A 14,803-nucleotide genomic window follows, 5' to 3' on the forward strand; every position below is an offset into this window, starting at 1 on the left:
CCACAGGAAAGCAGGATGAAGATCATACCATTGTTAAGTAAACTATAATCCAAAATCTGACTATAGGCTACCAACATCAATGTGGGGGTGAGAAAGAGGATAACACTGCCAAGCAAGTTGATAACAATCAAAAACCCAGGTCATGGGGTATTGATATCCATGTTGGGGTAGGGAAAAGGATTAAACCATCATCACCTCAAGCTGATGAAATTGCAGGGAATTTCATTCCCTCGATTCATGAGCAGAGCACAAGTACAATGTGAGAAACTGATTGATTGATCAGAGAACCCAACATTCAGTATTGAAAAGATATCTGTGTAACTTAAACCATTTCACACAAATTTAAAATGATAGGAACTACCCCAAGAGTAGAGCGATAAGATCATCAAAAAACAGTGGAAAAGGAAGAACTGTAGTAATCTGCAACTTCCTCCATTGTGACCCACAACAGAAATGGAGTAACAATAGTATGAATGAGTGAGGGAATAGAGTCATCTTTAATGCAGTTCAGCTCTAAATCTAGCCACTAAGAACCAGCCACGTTGGGATAACATGGAGGATCCCAACTGAGCGAGTGCAATGCAATTCTATTGTTACATGGTGAAGAATGCCTTGTCATCTGCCCCAGCAGAACACCACTGCCCTTCTCTCAAATGAATGGTTTTATGATCATTTATGTATCTATATGTATTATTTGTAATTCACTAACACATTCAGGAGGATCCCTCCACCATACACCACCACATTTGTTTGGAACTGAAAAGTGGTAAGGACTCTCAGACTCCACTAAAAGAAAAGGACAAGCAATGGTAGAGAGTCTGGAGGAACAACAACACCCAAGACAGTATATAATGGGTGATCAAGAAATCCTATTTTGAAAAGCAAACGATACAAATTTATTCAATACAAAGCATGGCAGGAACAGGTAGCTATCCCTATCTGCTTTACCGATGTAATCCATGGTCTAGGATGGAGAAACTAATGAAACAAACATATTGTAAGGATAAACCTACAACTGATTATGTGGAACACCCAATCTCAGCAGTGTACATTTTTTTTTGGTCATGTAAATCATATTCTGTATGTTAACATGGTCCTACAGTGGAGATCTGCATAACAAACAGTGTAAGAGAAAATATACAAGACTAATTGCTAACCTGAACTTGACTGAGTATTTACCAATCTAATAAAATGTATGCTATGGAATTGAAATACCTACAGATAATAATATTAACAATAAAATAATTCAAAAATCATAAAAGCACAATGATTGTATTTCAAAATTTACTGGCCCCCAAACTAGAGCAAGGCCCAAAGAAGGGCTGTTCAGTGGACAAATCAATCTCCTGCTGAAGTAAAGCCAAGAAATTCCCCATAGACAGAAACCTGTGTAAATGTGCTGACAGAACATTTAACCTCCAAAGTGGTAATGTAAAATTCATAATTCAAAATGAATAACCAAATATTACTGTGTTGGCAGAAAGTAATAAACATTTGTTGTAATGAAGTAACAAGTACGGTAAACAGGAATAAATTATTCCACTTTTGAATAGCTCGGTACATTACACATATCATTAGTGTATAATATATGTATTGAAAGAAACTGGTATAAAGATGTGATAGTTTGGTATAATTGAATAGAGTCACATGCATCATGTGCGTGCACATGTTCAATCCTTTTTGGTGGAGAACTGGTGCATAATGATTTCATGCAGAACACATTTGAATCACTTGATTCAAAGATGTGTGGAAGCTTCAAGGCTTGTGGCATACAAAAATTTTTCCATACTGGCAGTGTCACCGAATGAGAACCATTAATGTGAGCAGAGGTAATGTACTGTATTGGAATGTTAACTAACCTACTGAAGTGAGAAAGTACAGATCCCACAGAAAGTAAGCTAGCTTATCATACTAAAAAAGTAAGAATCCTACAGAAAGTAAATTGATTTGTCACACTGAGGAAATACATATTTACACAAATTAATTATGATTGAAAATATTGATAACAGCACATGTATGAACTGATAAATCAATGTAATGTAATAATACATTTTACTTTCACAACGAAAATTGTTTCTGTATTATACATTAGGTACATTATCTACTATAAAAAGTTTTAGTTATGGTCTCTGGAGAGAATCTGCTTTGATCAGAAGTTACTGATCTATCAAGTTGAGAAAATATAAAAGTACAAGAGATGGACTAGCGTACCAATAACCTGTATAAAAGTTAAATACTTACAATGATCCATGAGAACACCAGCCCGAACTGAACAGCTTCCCAAATCAATAATTATCACATCCTAAAATACATAAATATTGTAAGAATAGTTATCTCTGTTATAATTGTAAATTATAGTCTTGAAACATAAAATGCTTTGACACACCTAATATGTTATTAACACATATAACTGGCAAAATTATTACTGATTAGAGATTACGATGTCAACAAAAAAGTTTTAGTTTTGTAACTGTTTTGAGGAAACTCCAATATAATACTTATGTCCCAGATACATATCTAGCACAGCGTCACTCAGAGCATGTATCCACCCCCACTTCAGAACCTGTTTATGCTGATTACATGGCAGAAGGTAGGGGGGGTTATACTGTTATATATTTATAGGTTTTATGTTGTTTATACAGGTTAAGCTATATATATGCAAGAACACATTTTATTTTCTGTGGTATAAAAAACAGTACAATGCTTCATTTAAGCACATTAATTAATAGCAGGAATAACAGTGATAAATATACAGTTACATACTGTATCACATGCTACTGTCTTTTTTTTTTAAAAAAAACAGCATTATACTTGTATCTAAGTATGTTAATTGCAGAAATTGCTGCGACTGGGTGAACAATGCAATTTTAAACATACAGTATCTATAAATAATGACTGTGTATCACTGTATTACTCACTTTCTGGCATGGAAAATAATTATTTAATGATACACAAAATAAAATATTTTTGTGAGAAAGAAAGATCAACTTTTCTGTTTCTATTCTACTAGAATGCAAAAAATATCTGTAATTGATTTTCAATGCACTGGTAATACCCTAAATTTTTCTTTTTCTTGGATGTGCTTCCTGCTCCATGCATTATTTATTGCCTACATTAGATCTCTCAATTCCATTAATGGTGAATTTTATCCTTTTAAACTTTTATATAAGCTTTATGTAATTCAAGATGTTTGAAACACTTTTGCTAAAAAGACTACAAATATTCAGATTTTTTTAAGAACTGAATATTAAACATGTTTCCATTATTCTGTTTTACTCCTATTGGTAAATATTAATAAATAGTGTATTTTAAAATTATGAAACAAAATTAAACATTAAAAACATCTGTTTAAAAATACAAGAAACAAATACCTGTTTTAAACAAAAACAGGTATAAATGGAAAAAAAAACAAAAAAACTTTAAATTGGCAGAACTGAGGTTTACTTTTTGGCTTTTCAATGGATAACGAACAGGTTGAATGTAGGTCATATTAAAGTTTTCCCAACACTGAGTCTGTAGCGATCGAAACCAGTCTTCAGTTTCTTCCTCATCTTGACACCTTACAACTGTGTAGTGTCCTTTCTATTTAAAAAAATTTATTGCAGCATCATAAAACATTCACAATTAAGCATCCACACTTTCCTTACTTGAAAAAATACATTTCAAACAAATATCTTTCTGCACATCTCATGTTACTGCAGTGAAGCTTTTTGCAAATCCCACAAGCCTTGAATGAAACTTCAATCCCTGTACATACATTAATATACTGTGCCAGCCTACTATGTATCATTAGATTATTGTCATTCATCAACAGAACAGCAACACATCCTCCAAGCAAATGAATTCACATAAGCATTATTTATGAGGCAAAGAAATGCACCCAAAGTAAGAATAGGAGGTTATGAAAATAGGTAGATATCCAACTGAAATATATTTTCAAATAAGAAAAATATTAACCTGATAAATGCTACCTCCCTCTGCACAACGAAGAGCTGAGGTTATATATTGGATGTGACAGAGAAGCTGGTGTAGATAAAGAAATTACAGTTTAAAGCTCCTTTCTTAAAACATACTGTCATAAACACCTATGGAGCATGCCATCCACTGGAGAGGGAGACAAACCCAGTTTCACATAGGTGGATGAAATCTAAGACTGCTAAAGCATTCATTATTTTGCACAGTCAGCTGAGCATCAGCAGGTGGTGTGACCAAGGGAAAATATTTCAAACCAGGTAAGAAACTTTAAAGAATAATCACGAGAAGGGTGAAATTATCCCAGATCTGCATCTTAAGACCCATTTAAATAGAATAATTACCAGGAGTAGCTTGATTCATAACAGTGTTCTACAATTGCAACCCTATTTCTCATTCATGGATGCATCCACTCAGTCTCATACCAGTACAGATTACACCATTCAATGAAGAATGTTCCATACCACCACCACCACCTTCCCCATCACAGTTTGGGACAGAGGAAACAATGTTTTTTCCCATACTCCACTAGAAGAAAATGGGGGTGGAAGAACTGCATGGGGTAGTTGCCAGAAAGTTGGTCAGATTGAGCAGAAAACATATCTGCAAACAATCCCACACCAACAGACTGTACAGTAAGTTACCACTACTAAGGACAGCAGCTACTAGCCAAGTGAGAGGGCAGGCATCCACTTAGCACTATTATCCCCAACCTCAGCATGAAATACAACCTAAAGGAGTAATATATGTACACTGCAAAAATCAGTCTGCATAAAACTGCATCTCAACAGTAGGCATTGAACAAGAACTTAACACTTTGCATACTTCCCTGTTCAATATGAATTTTGTTAAAGAAAAGTATTCCTAGTGAAGCATCATTGGCAACTTAGGAGGTTTGTCTCTTATTCCTTTACATTAATACATAATAATGGAAATAAGGAACTGTCAAATATATATATAATAATCAATACAACTTTAGTAGTCTCTAGGAAAACTAAAGAATGGGATCAACACAAGTGAAACTCATCAAAAGATTAAAATGTTGATTGGTTGGTTTGGTGTTTTATGGCACAAAGCAGCTAGGCTATCTGTGCCAAACATCTGGTAAAAAGTTAAAATTAAAGTAAATTTGGTAAAATTCATTAAAGGAAATTAAGGTAAAAAACAAAACAAAGTTTAAAAAAAAAAGATCAGGATGTAACCAACCATCTGGTTTACAGAAACATCATAAACCAGAGTACCTTCAGTAGACACTACCTTTTTTTAAAGCAATAAATAGTTGTCTGGTAAGTCACTAATGCATATGTCAAGGCATTAGTCTAATGTTAACAATGAAGAATACACAACAAAACATACATTTAGTTAAAATAGTGTGAATCACACTCATCTAAAAAACCTCATTACAGACAAAGGGACATACATTCCACGATTACAAATTTAATCAAAAGATAAAAATCAAACTGAAGATAATCTAAAACAACAAAGTTCTAAGTGAAATATTTAAAAACTGGTATCTTGGTGTCTCATAATCATGAAAATTAAATAAATAAAACTACAGTAAAAATTAAGGAAAAGTTAAAATAACTGCAAAAAATGCTATTTGTTCCTAAGAAAACCAAGTATAAACACAGCAATGCCAAGGAAATAAGTCTTCGTTTAAATGCTACAACTCATGGGAATTACTGTATATGATGAAATGTCACCCTCCAATTGGTGTAAGACTATAGTCTAATAAAATTAAACCATATGCTCTTACAATATGCAAGAGGATGGGCTTACAATATAGACAGAAAAGTTTTCATGGCAGTGGCATGAGATAATAGCTCTTTGTTGTGCAAAAGAGGAGTAGCATTTCTAAATAATGCTATCTTGTCTACTTAGACACAAATACACAACTGAAACTATTTGTATCTGAATCATGGAGCCTCAAGAAATAAACATAATACACAAACTAATACTATGTGCTGTACATATATCATGAAAAAATACACTATTTCATTTATTATTTTGTGAATTAAGAAATATACATACTAACCAAATATTTACTATCTGCCTTACTTGCATCCAGAAAATAAGCAATCTACTATTAAGTGCTCCCATCTGCTTCACAAATTAAACAATAAAACTATTACTATCTGCATATTGAAATACATACCTTAATTAAACTAGTCCTAACTGAATATCAATCTTATCTGTGGTCAGAGGATGAACAAGACTAACATACAAGTACTTTTTTATTTTAATAACTTTTTTTGTCTTAGTGTTTCATTAAAATGTAACAGAAAATATGATAGATTCCATTATAATTACCTTGTCATCAATACCTATTATATTATTGTCCAAGACTTCTACAATACCTCCCATAAGCTGTATCTTCTGGTTAGGCTTTCCTGACTGGATACTCTATCAAAGAGGAAAGACTTATGAGGCAACCATTTGAAACTCCTTAAAAGCTGACAGCATCCAGAAACAGTAACTTTACTATAAATCTAATTATAACAGAATGGTGTTTGCTACTGAAACCATTATTTTATGCTTAATTTAGAAATTTCTTTAAGTTTTGTATAATTCCATTATAAATCAGTTTCTGCTTTTGGTACTTATAATTATGAAAAATGTAGATTCATAGCAATTTTCCAAACCTGATACTTAAAACTTAGCAGTACCAGTCAATTCTCAATTATATATAACAAACTAACACGAGGCAGGAGACCATGCACGCTTGTCAGTATCTAGTTTGTCTAAACAAGCATACACATTTCACTGTATTTGATTGATTGATTTAGTGTTTTCTGGCACAAAGCAGCGAGGCTATCTGCACCAGACATTCAGTAAAAATGTAAAAAATAAATAAATAAATGTAGTAATAGACATAAATGGAAATGAAGGTAAAACAAAAAAGTATAAAACCAATGTTGACACCTAGTCTACATTGTTAAGATAGAAGGCAGAGTATAAGAAGTTGTAACGTATTTACCTGCCAGGAAGACTAACAGGTAAGTTCAAGAACCACCGTCAGTCACCTGAAGTTGGTCTTTCCAGTCCTGGTTCCGGGTTATGTGTCATAGCAACCAGTATCAAAATGTAAAAGAATAGAAGTTTTAAAAGATGCACAGCAAAATTGTAACGAGTAGCCAAATGTCCAGTAAAAAGATAAAGTCAAGTAAATGGAGTAAAATTTGTAAAAGTAAATGAAGGTATAAACAAAACAGCAATTAAAACAGAAAATGGTGTAAAAACCAATGGTGACATCCAGTCTTCAAAGTTGTAAAATATTTACTCTAGCAAAATGGTAATGATCATAACCCGCCAGGAAGACTAACAGGTAAGTTCAAGAACCACCGTCAATCACCTGAAGTTGGCCTTTCCAGTCCTGGTTCCGGGTTATGTGTCATAGCAGCTATTATCAAAATGTAAAAGAATAAAAGTTTTAAGAGACACTCCGCAAAATCGTAATAATGAGTAGCCAAATGTCCAGTAAAAAGATAAAAGTCAAGTAAATGGAGTAAAATTTGTAAAAGTAATTGAAGATAAAAGCAAAATGGCAATTAAAACAGAAAATGGCATAAAAACCAATTTTGACATCCAGTCAACAAAGTTGTAAAGAACTACCTGTAGCAGAATGGTAATGATAAAAACCCACCAGGAAGACTAACAGGCAAGTATAAAAACCACCGTCAGTCACCTGAAGTTGGTCTTTCCAGTCCTGGTTCCGGGTTATGAGTCAATAGGACCAGTACTAAAAAGTTAAGTAGTAAAAGTGTGAAATGATATGCAGCAAAAGTATAATAACAACTCGCCAGGACGACTAACGAGTAGTTCTAACGGATAGTTCAAACAGTAGCGTTAGTCACCTGAAGTTGGCCTTTCCAGTCCTGGTGTCGAGTTATTTAATGTTCTGGCCATTGTCCAATGTCAAATTGAAGGAGAGAGATTAAAACTGTAAAAAAGGAACCACAATTAAAAAGGTGTAATGAATAAATATGCAACACTTAAATGAGATTAAAAAGATTAATGGCCATTAAAAAAATTATCAAGGTGGACAGAGTCACCATCACCAATAACTCTGTCCAATGTTACAGACTGACCCTGGGAAAAAATATGTTTAAAATATTGCCGTCGTTGAGAATTGTAACGATGGCAAGAAAGTAAAACGTGGCTGATAGTGATTTGAGTGTTACACAAACTACACATTGGTGCATCAGTTCCAGATAAAAGAAAATGATGAGTTAAATAACTGTGACCAATGCGTAGCCTAGTGAGAACAACTTCCTCCTTCCAAACTTTACGGAAGCTAGATGGCCAAAGTCCAATTTCGGATTTGATTTGAAAAATTTTGTTGTCACGTTGCTCACTCCAAGTGGACTGCCAGCTGGCATGGAGCCGAGCCTTGAAGACAACACTATAGTCCATGTACGGAATAGGCATAGGAGTGATGGTGCTGAAGCAGACATATTTAGCTGCCATGTCTGCAAGCTCGTTCCCGCAAATACCAACATGGCCTGGTATCCAGAAAAACTGGATTGAAGTAGCTACTAATGAGAAATGGGCCAGTCGGTTTCGAATATCAGCGAGAATAGGATGTGAGCTAACGTGTAGCGATTCCAAGGCAAGTATAGAACTAAGCGAATCAGTATAAATAGTGCAGTTGGAGTACTGCTCAGCTGCAATATGATCCAGAGCAAGAGATATGGCATACAGTTCAGCAGTGAACACAGAAGCTGTAGAAGGGATTCTGCGTGCAACTACTGACCCATAGCAAACCATAGCAGAGCCCACTGAATTACCTAATTTGGAACCATCTGTATAAATGGGAACTGAATGATGGTTTGAAAGATATTCATTGAATAAAAGAGGGTACTTCCAATCTGGAGTATCTGCCTTTCTTGGGTGACTGAAAGAAAGGTCACATTTGGGGGCTGTAATAAGCCATGGTGGGATGGGCCAACCTGTGGAATCTGCAATGTTATCCAAGGACAGACCCAATTCATCCAATTGTGCCAGGATGCGAAGGCCAAACGGAGCAATGACAGATCATCTGTTCTGAAAAAGTACTGCCCACCGAGGAAGGAAAACACATTTCCAGGTGGGATGCTTTGTGAAGGAATGAAGTTTTGAAGTATATTGTAAAGATAGTTGCAAACGGCGAAGATGTAGAGAAGGTTCATGAGATTCAATGTATATACTTTGAACTGGAGAGGTACGGAAAGCCCCAGTGCAGAGTCAAGTCCTTGGTCATGAATGGAATCCAGCATCTTTAAGGCCGAGGGTCTGGCAGAGCCATAGACCATTGATCCATAATCGAGTTTTGATCTAAGAGCACGATATACCTTTAACATTGAACAGCGATCTGCCCCCCAACTGGTAGAAGAGAGAACACGGAGGATGTTCAGTGGTCTTGTGCATTTGACCCGAAGCTGCTTTAAGTGTGGTATAAAGGTCAGTTTACGATCAAAGATAAGCCCCAAGAACTTGGTCTCCGGGACCACTGGCAGCAAAACTTCACCGATATGAAGTTCAGGATCAGGGTAAATACCCGGTTGACGGCAAAAGTGCATGCATACAGTTTTGGAGAGAGAGAAATTAAAGCCGTTCGCCAGAGTCCACTTCCGTACACAATTGAGGGCGGTTTGTAGTTGCCGCTCAATATATCTCATGTTTGACGACTGACATGAGATGTGAAAGTCGTCGACATACAGCCCATTCGCAACAGTGAGAGGGAGTTGTTCAGTGATGGCATTTATCTTTATACTGAAGAGTGTAACACTCAATACACAGCCTTGAGGGACTCCAAGTTCCTGTACAAAAGAACGGGAAAGTGTCGAACCCACACAAACTTGGAATCTCCTGTCCATTAAAAAATTTTTAATAAACATGGGTAGATGGCCACGTAACCCATTTGTATGGAAATCTCGCAAAACGCCATACCTCCATGTTGTGTCGTAAGCCTTCTCTATGTCAAAGAATATTGATACAAGATGTTGGCGGTTGAGAGAGGCTTCTCTGATAGATGTTTCAAGACGAGTTAGGTGGTCTGTGGTGGAGTGCTGTCGACGAAACCCACACTGGTTGGGCGAGAGGAGGTTGTTTGATTCAAGGAACCAAACAAGACGAGCATTAACCATCCTTTCTAAATGTCTTACAGAGACAGCTTGTCAAAGCAATTGGACGGTAGTTTGAAGGAATCTTGGGATCTTTCCCTGGCTTAGAGAAAGGTAAAATAATAGCCTGGCCCCAGGCATCAGAAAAAACATTCTCCTGCCAGATCCGGTTGAAAACAATCAGAAGGACATCAAGAGAAGCAGGAGATAGATGGTGCAGCATGTCATAATGAGTATCATCAGGTCCAACAGACATACTGGCAGACCGATGAAGGGCCATTTTTAGTTCCACCAGGGTAAAGGGACAATTATAGTCAAAGAAACAGTCAGTTCGAAAGGAAAGAGGTGATCGTTCTGCCCGAGTCTTGATGGCCAGGAAGGTGGAGGAACAAGCAAAAGTGCTAGATACCCGGCAAAAGCTTTCACCTAGAGTGTTAGCAATGTTCCGAACATCAGTCACCTCCTGACCATCAGAGAGTAGGATCGAAAGGGGGACAGAATTGTAGTGCCCATTAACCTTTGGAATCCTGTCCCATATGATCTTGGAACTGGTGGTAGAAGATATGCTGGTTGTGAACTTAATCCAAGATTCCTTTTGGCTTTGACGTTTTACCCACCTAGAATGTGCAAGGGCCAGTTGGAAAGCAACCCGGTTTGAAAGTGTGGGATATCTACGAAAAGTATCCCAGGCCCGCTTTTGAGCCTTCCGTGCTAAGTGGCAAGCAGGATTCCACCACGGACGAGGATATCGTGGAAAACGTGTTGAGGTTTTCAGGAATACACTGAGCAGCTGCATGCGTAATACAGTCAGTTACCGCTGCTACACAATCATCTATTGATGGCTGATCTATGATGGCAGGATCAAGTTCTGTGAAAGCAGTGAAAGTGGACCAGTCTGCCTGATCCAGCTTCCACCGGGGCACGCGGGTAGGGTGGCATCGACCACGGCCAGTCTCTCTCAAAAGGATCGGAAAATGATCACTGCCTAGTGGAATATTGTCAACCCTCCATGAAAAATGGGAGAATACCGAAGGAGAGCAAACTGAGAGATCAATAGCGGTAAAGGACTGACTAGGTGCATGAAAGTAAGTGGAAGAACCAGTGTTCAAAAGAGAAAGATTGTGATCAGAGAGCATCTGCTCTACAGATCGCCCCTCCCATCAATAATAGCACTTCCCCAGAGGGGATGATGTCCATTAAAATCCCCTAGGATTAGAAATGGAGATGGCAACATTTCAACGAGAGCATCAAGATCCGATTGATCATATGTCACTCCAGGGGACAGGTACAGAAAACAAACAGTGATGGTATGACCCAAGGAAACACGGATGGCTACAGCCTCCATGGGTGTGTTGAGTGACAAAGACAGGGTGGGCACGTGTTGATCAACCAACAGTGCCACCCCTCCATGTACTCGACCATCACACAACCTGTCATTTCTGTACAGAGAAAACTGCCAAATGGAGACAGTATCAGCAGTTTTGAGAAATGTTTCTTGTAAAGAAAGACAAACAGGATGGTAGGAAGTAATCAGCATTTTGATATCATCCAGATTAGAACGTAAACCTCGACAGTTCCATTGTATCAAGGTGGCCATTTTTAAGAACGGGTAGGTGAAGTGGCTGGAGAACCCTTCGATTTACGACCACGTCTTTTTTCTTTACTGTCTTTAGTCAGAGGAGGTCTATCAACCTCCATGGATCCTGCTCTGAGTTGGGTGGGCACGTTTTTGTTATTGGAAGGGGAATCCAGTGACTGAGGACACGAACGAATAATTGTTTTGTCTCTTGTGGTGGGAGAAAAAGATGTATCAGAAGAAATGCCTGTATTTGAAACTGAAGGACGTGGATCTTGAGGTTTGTTGGAAGGTATGGAAGGAACAGAATGGGTGTGGAAGACAATTCATCAACCTTTTTAACCACGGAGGTCAAAAGGCTTTTCATTTGTTTTGAAAACGATTCTCTTGGAGGCACAGAGAGATCTGTCTGCACTTCCACTGCAGTTGTGGAATGAAGTGCAGCAGCATATGTCCGAGATGGAGTTGTGGACAGCAATTTCCAAGCCTCAGGATAACTAATGTTATGTGTCGTTTTCAAACGTTGCACCTCTTTTTCCTCCAACCATTTCGGGCAAGAATGAAAGTAAGAGGGGTAAGAACCATTGCAGTTTACGCAATGTGGGTTCATGTCACAGTCATAGGCATCGTGGTCCTTGCCTCCACAATGAGCACATGTCAGGGAACCACGACAAGATGTCTTTGGGTGGCCGAATCTCTGACATTGGAAACATCGAAGAGGGTTTGGTATGTATGGCCGAACCCTGCAAATGAGATAACCTGCCTTGATGGTGGCAGGTGCACGTGGTGAAGTAAATGTTAAAACGAGGGTACTTGTTGGCAGTGAAACTCCATCTTTGCGAGTGGAGATGCGCCTCACTGCAGAAACTCCTTGAATGGAGAGACCAGCGAGAATCTCTGACTCGGGAGCGTTCTTCAAATCCCTTTCAACAATAACTCCTCAGTAAAGAATTCAAGGTAGCATGGGGTGTAACCTCAATAGGTATATCCCCAATTGCCTTTGAATTCAAGAGGAGTTCACTGTGTGGGGATGTGGATGTTTCAACCAACATGTCACCAGATCGAAGTTTCTTTACTGACTTTGGAGAGCCAGCAAGTCCCTCTAGCCCCTTTTGAATAAAAAAGAGGACATTTGCCCTAAAGGTTTTCCGAAGAGAATGTAATATAAGAAAATGAGGTGCGTGTGTTACTGATGTTGAAGATTGCTGTTCTGAGTATTCAAAACGTGGTCGCTTACCCATTGACTGTTTTTCTACAATTTTATTTAAATTTTTTGGAGGATCCATAGGAAAAAGAAAAAATTTCGGTATCCACTGACTCCACCCACCATGGAGCCCTACGAGGGGACGCACTACAATGTCATGCAAGGGCAATGCAGCAACGCCAAGGTTTTGTGAGCACTTTACCCAAACACCAGCATCAGGCACAATGTCCACAACACCCGTTGAGAACTTCCAACACTGGTACTTGGTTGACTCTAGCCCAAGTGGACCAGCCGATTGACCCAAGGGGGCCACCCAAAGGCTGCCCGTCTACAGGAATTCGAGGCCAAAGTGGTGTGTTAGGGTTGGACCCCTCAACCACCAGGATCCTCTCCTCCCCTTCATGGGTCGCCACGCACGGCAAACACGTGGGTGGGTGGATGTTTAGATCCCAGAGAAGGTAACCAGATAGAACAGAACCTTCCCTGGGAGGTCCCCTCACCACGTACAGAAATCCACACCGAGGGGTGTATTTGATAAAGCTTGCTTTGGTTTTAAACTTTCCAATGACATCATTGTGTTATTCATTCATTGGAGATCTTAATATTTTTCTTTAATTCTAAAAGTGCAGTCATGTATGTTCGTAAATTGAATGTTTTCAGTTAACCTTATCATGACGGATTACAGGTCAAAGGCCATATCGTGTTTGTTGACTAGCATTCAAAATTTTATTCAGTTACTATTTTATGTCATTAACTTTAGTATCAATGTAATTAAAATTTTTATACTATAGAGTATTCAATTTCTTAATTCAAAAGTAAATATTTAAAAAATGCATCTATACGTAGTTTTTTTGTTATGTGGTATGTTGAACACTGCACTTGTTGATACTGAATGTTTATGTTGTCAAAATATGAATTAGTAACTCAAATTATCAATATTTAAAAGCATGAATATAAAATAAAAATTAATATTTTTTCTATATGATGAAATGTTACTAATGTAATAATGTGTCCCTTATACACATTTTACTCTATATACAACATGTGAATAATCAAAAGCTCAGAATGTCTCAAGTAGTTTTCCCAACAATTTTCAAATATAATAGCATCATTTCTTTCTTTCAAGACAAACCTATGAGCTGGCAAGTCAACACTTTCAGCCTGTATCAACATAATATATTTTTTGGTTATTCAAATGTATATAAAAACCTAAAATTATTTCATTTCACACCTTCCATGTGCAAAATTTCTTAAGAGTTGGCAACCTATGGCAAGCAACAACCAAGTACAAAGATAGTAACTAGAAGAGATAATTGTTTGCTTTACTTCTTTATATACTGTTCTATTTTTTTTAAGAAAAATAAGTTTAAAATCTTGTTTGTAAACAGTGATTGTATTTTACAAAAGTACAAGTCCACTAAAATGCAACAAAGACAGGTCACTTTGTAAAGACTAAAGGTCAGTTTTATATTATTGGATACAATAGCAACACATGTGCATCTCATCATTGTAACTTCTATCTTAACCAGCAATGGCTGAAAGGTTGATATAATAAAAAAATATCTATAAATGAATAATGTTATCACATTTAAGCTATTCAGATTAAATAGCTGTGTTTGAATTATAATTTGTAGTCACTATTGAAAGAAAAAAGCATAATTTATATTTACTTTCTAATTTTTTTATGGTGGTTATGAGGCTTGTCAAATTTATAATACACATACAGATTATGATTTAATAGTAAAAAATAACAGATAAAATAGAATTTTTTTTCAGTAAAACATTTGATAATTATCTGGGGGTTACAAAGATTTTACATGTGACAACAATGTGTGTTTTTTTTATAGCAAAGCCACATCAGGCTATTTGCTCTGTCCGCTGAGGGGAATCGAACCCCCTAATTTTAGCATTGTAAATCCAAAAACTTACCACTGTTTACATGAGAAATTT

General features: G+C 37.1%; 1 pseudogene across 1 annotated transcript in view; it reads right to left on the reverse strand.

Moving 5' to 3' along the window:
• LOC143253081 (uncharacterized) overlaps positions 1-14,803 on the reverse strand; it is a 146,761-nt pseudogene that overhangs the window by 12,558 nt on the left and 119,400 nt on the right. The window contains exons 9-11 of the transcript XR_013029362.1: positions 6,283-6,375; positions 3,445-3,582; positions 2,242-2,302 (exon numbers count right to left, since the gene is read on the reverse strand). The product of XR_013029362.1 is annotated as an uncharacterized LOC143253081 (transcript). The remainder of the gene's footprint in view (positions 1-2,241; positions 2,303-3,444; positions 3,583-6,282; positions 6,376-14,803) is intronic.

Source organism: Tachypleus tridentatus, chromosome 6 (assembly GCF_004210375.1).
Source record: "Tachypleus tridentatus isolate NWPU-2018 chromosome 6, ASM421037v1, whole genome shotgun sequence".
Taxonomy (NCBI): domain Eukaryota; kingdom Metazoa; phylum Arthropoda; class Merostomata; order Xiphosura; family Limulidae; genus Tachypleus; species Tachypleus tridentatus.